Source organism: Myotis davidii, unplaced genomic scaffold (genome assembly GCF_000327345.1).
Source record: "Myotis davidii unplaced genomic scaffold, ASM32734v1 scaffold84, whole genome shotgun sequence".
Lineage (NCBI taxonomy): Eukaryota > Metazoa > Chordata > Mammalia > Chiroptera > Vespertilionidae > Myotis > Myotis davidii.
The window spans coordinates 1298975-1307098 of record NW_006295735.1 but is presented as its reverse complement, the minus strand read 5'-3'; the positions used below and the strand labels follow the sequence as shown (position 1 = coordinate 1307098).

The 8124-nt window shown below is 39.4% G+C and overlaps 1 protein-coding gene across 1 annotated transcript in view; it reads left to right on the top strand.

Moving 5' to 3' along the window:
• MTUS2 (microtubule associated tumor suppressor candidate 2) overlaps positions 1-8124 on the top strand; it is a 529958-nt gene that overhangs the window by 17815 nt on the left and 504019 nt on the right. The window contains 1 exon segment of the mRNA XM_006770370.2: positions 6075-6147. The gene's annotated coding sequence lies outside the window, so the exon portion shown is untranslated.

Sequence of the window (8124 nt, the reverse complement as noted above, 5' to 3'; positions counted from 1 at the left end):
CCGGGCCGTAGTTTGCCCACAGCTGTCCTAGACACTGGAGCAAAGTGAGCCTGGAGCAAGTTGCTGTTACGGTGGGAGATGGGGGGAAAGCAAAGGTGAGAGACATAAGTAAAATCAGAGTGTCTAGGAAGAATTAAAGGGAAGATATCCTAAAACTTCCAGATATCTCCACCAATGAAACAAAGAAAAAAAATGCCTCTATTATTCTGTGAGCAGCAAACCAAACTGGGTTGGGGGTTTCAGACAGTTCGCTCATATGATTGCAAAGACAGACAGAAACTCCCGGATTGGAGAGGGCTCCCCTGAGGTCTCCCAGATTGGAAAGGGTGCAGGTCAGGCTGAGGGACCCACCCCCAGTGCATGAATCTTCGTGCACCAGGCCCCTAGTATACTTATATTCATAGTCCACGAATACAGGCAATAGGGTAGTGAAGAACCTGGGGGGTGGGTGGGTAGGGTCTGGCAGGAAGGGGGAATAGTAGGGGGAAATGGGAGATATCTGCAATACTATCAACAATAAAAAATATATTTAAAAAACTTGAAAAAAACCACAAAAACCACAAAAGTGGTTTTTCAGTGTCACTAATCATCAGAGAAATGCAAATTAAAAGCACAATGAGATATCACCTCACACCTGCTGGAATGACTATCATCAATAAATAAACAAAACAAGTGTTGGAGAGGATGTGCAGAAAAGTGAATGATAGTACACTACTGGTGGGAATGCATATTGGCCCATCCACTGTGAAAAGCAGTACGGAGATACCTCAAAAAAATTAACAGTGTTGCAACTGCTTATGACCCAGTGATACCACTTCTGGGAATATATCGAAAGAAACCAGAAACACTAATTTGAAAGAATATATGCACCCCTATGTTCATTGCAGCATTATTTTACAATAGTGAAGATTTGATAACAGCCCAAATGTTCTTTAGTAGATAGACTACTATTCTGCCATAAAAAAGAAGAAAATTTTACGCTTTGTGACAGCATGGATGGACCTGGAGAACATTATGTTAAGTGAAATAAACAGTCAGAGAAAGACAAGTACCATATAATTTCACTCATATGTGGAATTTAATGGACAAACTGAACTAATAAGCAAAGTAGAGACAGACTCATAGATAGAGAGCCGGCAGACAGCTGTGGTGGTGGGATGTTGGAATGGGGTGGAGGGATTGAGCAAAAAAGAAAATAAAAGAGAACTCATGGATATAGACAATAGTGTGCTGATTGCGGGGGAGGGGAGTGGGTGAAGGTGGAGGAGGGTATAGGGTAGCTACTGCCCGCGGGCCGGATCTAGCCCATTTGAAATGAATAAAACTATTGAAAAAAAAGACCGTACCCTTTTATGTAATGATGTTTACTTTGAATTTATATTAGTTCACACAAACACTCCATCCATGCTTTTGTTCCGGCCTTCCGGTCCAGTTTAAGAACCCATTGTGGCCCTCAAGTCAAAAAGTTTGCCCACCCCTGGTATAGGGGGATAAATGGTGATGGGAAAAAAATAAAGTAAAAAAAAAAATAAAAGCAATAGTCTGAATGTTGAATGTAGGAGCAGGTTCTGTGTGCCCAGCAGGGCCATGCTGTAGAATACTGCCCATAGTTTCTAATGTTAACAAAAGTCAACATCATTTTAGCAGATTTATTAAGGTAGAGAAAAGATATACTTTATGAAGTAGCATCATCCAATAAAAATATAATGTAAGCCACAATGTAATTTTAAATTTCCTAGTAACCACATTAAAAAGGCAAAAGAAGCCTGGCCGGTGTGGCTCAGTGGTTGAATGTTGTCCCATGCACTGAGTGGTCACTGGATTTGATTCCAGGTCAGGGCACATGCCCAGGTTGCAGGCTCAATTCTCAGTAGGGGGTGTGCAGGAGGCAGCCAATTAATGTTTCTCTCTTTCACATCAATGTTTCTATCTCCTCCTTTCCCTTCCTCTCTCTCTCTTAAAAAAAAAAATCAATACATACGTAAAAAAAAGGCAAAAAAACAACAACAGATGGAAGTAATGTTACGTTATTTTATTTAACCTAATGTATCTATAATATCATTTAACATGTTGAAATATTTTACATTCTTTTTTCATACTGATTCTTCAAAATCAGGTATGTATTCTACACTTATAGCACATTTCAGTTTGGATGAGCCATATCAAGTATTCAGTTGCTACCTGGGGCTGTTACTGTATTGATAGTTTTGGGGCTATTTTTATAAAATCATACTCAAGGCCACTAGAGACACAGCATAGTATACTGATTTTTACTTGAATCCAGATTGAGGTTTTGGCTTTGTCTCTCGCACTGTATTTATTCTTAAAACATTTACTGACATCTAATTTAAAAAATTATGTCGTTTATTTCTATGATCAGACATGTAATATTGGAGAGAAGTTAAATGTTATTTTGTTGTTCTAATTCAGTGATGGCGAACCTTTTGAGCTCGGCATGTCAGCATTTTGAAAAACCCTAACTTAACTCTGGTGCCGTGTCACATATAGAAATTTTTTGATATTTCCAACCATAGTAAAAGACTTATATTTTTGATATTTATTTTATATATTTAAATGCCATTTAACAAAGAAAAATCTACCAAAAAATGAAATTGCGTGTCACCTCTGACACGCGTGTAATAGGTTCACCATCACTGTTCTAATTACTGCAGGACCCACTGAAGGAAATTGTCAGTTCTACCTGGATAACTCTCAGTAGTAGTCAGTGGCTTCATGAAGAGGGTTCTTGGTATGTGAGATAGAGGAAGGGCTCAGGTAAAGTCAGGGAGGCTGGAAATAGTACTGCTGCCTGGAGCATGGATGTGGGTGGCTGAAGGGATAGTGTGGCTGAATTAGAGTCAGGGGTTATGTCTTTGCAGAATACCTGAAACATAGTTTCGCATATAGGCAGTGAGCACCCACCAAAGAATTTTAAGAAGGAAGTCATAAGGTAAGATTTGTTCTTCTTTTACTTTAACATCTTGGCCAAGTCACTTGACCATTTAGACATGCCCCTCAGTTTTTTCTGTAAATCCAGTGTATTGAAATCTACTCAGTGAGGGGCTTTGAAGGTTACGTGAACTTTCCTGATGACCTGGCTCAAACTCCTGGTGAACTGAGAGACCGCTTCTCTGGTAGTTTCCTTTAGCACTGGTCCTTCAACGTGGCTGCGCTCCAGTAGTAACAGGGAAAGCTTTTGAAAGTACACATTCTTGAGATTCAAGAATAAGTTTTAGGGTAGTGTCCGGAAATCTGTGTTTGACAAGCTCCCTCGGTGATTATTGTGTAGCCGCCTGTTTCAGGTTTGCACGCACAGGATAGTGCAGAGTTCATTTCTCAGCTTTTATTATAGGACTCGGGCATTAGGTAACACTTACTCCTCCTGCCTTTGTGTCAGCTGCCACGTCCTTTGTATGGTGGATGTTTTGTAGACCCTGCTCTGATCACAGTGATAATCACCAGTGGCCGAGGGCTCCTGTGTATGAGGTTGACCAGTTGCTTCTTATGCAGCCTCTGGCTCTGCACAGAGTGGCCTCATTTAGGTGATACCTGGCAGTTTCCATACATGCATAGATAGTCTTTGTTTACCTTAGCCAGCACTCCTTAAGTTTGCTTACACTCTAGTTTTGTTGCTTATTAACATGAAGTCACTTTCTAACTTACAAGGAGCAGAGCAAGCCCAACTGGTCAGTTAACTAAGGGTGGTTATTTTGCAGTAGCTCTTTATTGTGGTGATACTTATAATAATTATTATTTCCTTTTTCTGTTACTACTTTTAATAGTAGTGCTTTCAACTGAAAATTAATACCAATTAATGTGTTTTCTCACCAACAATGATTTGGGAAAGAGAAAGAGTTAAAATTCAGTGCCTGCAGACTAAGGCAAGCCATGTGCACACTCAGCTCTGTGAGCCAAGAATGGGTGGTATTTTACCAAGGGAAGGAGAAGCCAAGGGAAGGCGAAGTTAGAACCATAGAGCTTCATTCTGAGCATAGAGTTCTTCCTGCAGAATTCTCGTGTGCTCTCCAGATTGCGTAGGAGACTTCCATAAGCCCTAGCCCCTCCCGTAGACTCTCCAAACTGATAGTGTTTTCTTCAAGTTCCAGTTCAGGTTTATCAGTGCTATCATTCAACTATTGCCATCATTAATGTATTTACCTTCACAATATCTCTGTTTTAAGGGGAAAATCACTGCTGGAATAATGAAGTGCCTCTGAATGTTGAATTTTCTCTCCTTGATTTCCTCTCTTGGTCTTAGGTTGTTTTAGAATTCTGATTGGATATGAACAAAACTATGCATTTCACCTAGCATATCAGCTTGGATTTTGCCACCCCTTCATGTGGTCAGAGTGCTGATTTTGACTTTATCTTATCTTTTAGTAATTTAAAAAATAGGGAATGAGAAATAGAAGCGTGGTATGAAAAAGAGATCAAAACGTTTATTTTGAGACTGGCTGCTTATTTATTTGAAAACCCAACAAAACAATTTATGGTAGGCTGCTCGCTTAGTAGGTCTCCTGGCAGCAGGGAAAATTGTTTAAGTTCTTCCATCTCAGAAGAAAACACATTTTGTAAACATGTGTATTTTTACACCTGCTGTACTCACATGGCCTCTGTTCTGTTGGCTTTTAGTTTCAGTGGTGTTGCCCTTGTTCCTGGGTGGTGGCAGGGATGGTGTTAATAGCAGGGGTGGGATAGCGGGGAGTGGTGATTGTGGCAAGTCCTAATACATTATTAGGCAGAAGTAAACGTTCCCTTCATTCCATCTGGACTGGGACCTGTTAATTCTTCTCAATGTGGTGTGATGCTAGCATCTTTTTCCTTCACCCCCCTGCCTCCCATTGTGTTCCTCATTTACTCTGATGTGCTTTCCCTTTAGCCTCTCTTCTTAGAGCTCTGCACTCTTACTCTCACCTTTATGCTTTCTTGCTCTCAGCTTTTCTCTCTACCACACCATCCTCCAGGAAAAGACCCTTTAAAAAAATACCTTTATTGTTGAAAGTATTACAGATGTCTCCCTTCTTCCCCGATACCCGTACCACCCTATTCCCTCCCCTCACCCCCCAGGCAAGGAGGAAGCTGAGAGGGAGTTGGCAGTAAATAGAATCTGGGTGGGAAAAAAGAATTGAAAAGAGACTCTGGCCCTTCCAAAGGCTGGAGGCAATTTGTTTATTATCTTCCGGGTGCCATGAACATAGGTTGGATTGCAGTGGAAACATTTAATACCCAAACCACTGATGCTGCTCAGAAAAATGATTTGTGCTGAGCCAATTGGTAATTTTGAAGATTTGTTTCATGATCACTGGGTTTTAAAATCATATCTATTTTCTTGTTTGGAAAATGATGAAATTTCTGGTTGGATATCAGCTATTTTATATGATGCAATCTAATAATAGCAGACATTCTGTTGTGTCCATTGCAGTAGCATTTGAAAGGAAACTGCGTTTTTTCTACTATCTAACAACTAATCTTGCTGGGCAACTTAGAAAGGAAAGGAATTTTTGCTGGTTTATTTTGAAATACAATTTTATTAAGGATTTAATTAGTATTAATATTGTCAATATTGTAGGATTTATGGATCCTCTCACTTTTAATTTCTTCTGAATTAGAAGAAAATAGGAAGCATAACTATAAATTTGGTGCAATTTAGAAAAATTCAGATCTACATGATTATTCATGCATCAGAGGTATTCTTCCCCCGATGAAAGGTAAGTCTGAAGTCCTTAAGACGTATCATTTATGTGGTGTGTTTAAGAATCAGTTTTCACATCATTAACCACTTGAGGGAATAAGATAGAAAGAAAATTGAAGTCATGTAATCCATTGAAGATTAATCTGAAAATAAGGTTAAGTATCTCTAAAATTCTAGACACAGCCAGTGGAAAAATGGTAAATTCATGACACAACGCCAATTTTGAAGAGTTTGTTTGTGGTACAATTATTGCTTAGATTTAAGAACTCATGAACTAACTTTATGGTATAGTGAGAAGTAGTATTATAATTAAGTTACTGTTTGTGCTTCCCTGAATCTTCCTCCTTTCTTCTAAATGTTCCTGTATCTTTTTATTTTTAAGGTTTCCACACCTGGATTGTCAACTAGGGCCAATTGTCACCAATGTCAGTAAAGCTTGTTTTCTGGGGGTCAAGGTGAGTGTATGTGTATTTCTGTTGGCTTTGTCATTCCATTTGACCTGGGTCCATAATTGCCTCTTAAATATTGCACAGCACTTTCTGGTACTCCAAGTAATAACTGGTGGCAGTTTTTGTAAATATCAGTAATGAAACAAGAAAATTGAAATGAATTCTCATATGAAAGCCTAACTTAATAATGCTTTTAAAAAATGTGAGGAATATATTCAGACATTGACTGAAATTCAAGTTAAAACAGCATATTTTGTTAATGATTTTAAATTGGTAGAGTGTGTCTGTCATGGACATCTCTTTCCTTGTGGTAATTAATCTTCTCTGCAACAAAAGGTTATTGTATTCTTGCTGACACATGTTTAGTAACATCAACGGACAGAAATAGGACAAGGGGATGCAGTAGCATTTAAGGGCTTGCTTCGAGTGTAGGATGTGCTTGAAAACTGAAATTACTAAGAAAAAAGACCAGATTTGGGGAGAGGGATGTTAATACAGCCAAACAGATTTTATTAAGCTAATAGTAGAAGTGTAGCGAACAGCCAAGACCCCAGACAGTTTAAAACATTTGAGAGAAGCTTTTCTGAGGGCTGCTGTGAGCCCATATGACATTTTGTGCCAATTAGACAAAGTCGCCCCTTCCACAGTTATTCTACTTCCATTTGATGGGAAATTGTTAGACTGTACTGATTTTTAGAATAAGATACTTTATTGCCGTATGCGGGGAAATGACAATTTAAATAAATTATCCATCTTTAAAATTATAATAAAAATATAATTTTAAAGGTAGTAGGGTTACTAATGATGTGATTGGTGCCCCCTTAGATACGGTGGCCTTGAATGTTCACACCCTGAACAACTGTGAGGTTGGCTTTTTGTTGGGATTCAGTGCAGGACAGAATCTAAGGAAGGGGGGCTTTTATTAAGTTCTGGTCACTGGGGACAGAAGATAGAAATACTAGTTTGGGGTCTGGCTTTGATTGGACACTTAGGTTCTATGAAAGAAACTTAACAGAGAGATCACAGTGTCTATAGGTTGGAGGGCGGAAGGGGCAGCCTGAGCTTTCTAGGGGTAAAACTAGAAAAGGAAAACAAGAGCTATGTTTTAAACCAAATCTCTGACCAAGTTCCTGCAAGTTAGATGTACAGAGTGTGTACTTTCAGATCCCCAAGACTACTGAAGGGGGGTTATTCTGTACATCACCACCTCTTGTTCTCAAAGACTATTTAAACTTTTTTTTTTCCCAGTAAAAGGGAGTTCCGTTCAAAATGTTAGTGTGTTTGTAATGGATGGTTCTTCCTTACTTGTAAATTTTGTAATTAATCTGATGAGACAACAGCTGTTATATTGCTGTTAATGATAGATATTGATTGACAAATACAGTGTAAGAGCGGTGCAGCAATATTTGGGGGCCAGAGATAGGGCTGCAGGTGGAGAATGTGACATGACTGATGTGTTACTGGGGACAAAAAGAATGGCTATGGGGAAAAACAATGCAGTGCGGATAGGTGTGGTGCTGGTCATGGTAGTTGGGTCATGGGTAGAGGAGGTGGTGGTTGTAAGGGTGGTCAGGATGGTAGTAGCAGGGGTGGCAGAAGCTGGTGACTCATATTAAGGGAGGAAATGGGAGATAGAAAAGATGCCAGGCCATAGACACAAAATATATGGCCTAGGAAAAAGTTTTTGCTCCATTAGGTGCTGATGGTAGCATTGATTGGAGGGAAATCAAGGGGCTCCTCTTTGTGGAGCACTAAGGTGGTTTTCTTATTGTATCATTTATCTGTCCCTTCATCCCTGGAGGATATCACCTAACTTTAGGAGTAACAATAACAAGACCTCAGAAAGGAGTTAAAATTCCACTGAAAGCTGATGTTTATATCCCATATTCCTGCTTGAAGCCAACACTTGTGCGTGTATGTGTGTGCGTGTGTGTGTGTATTGTGGCGGGGGGGGGAATGTCATTAAAAAAGAAAGAGAACAAA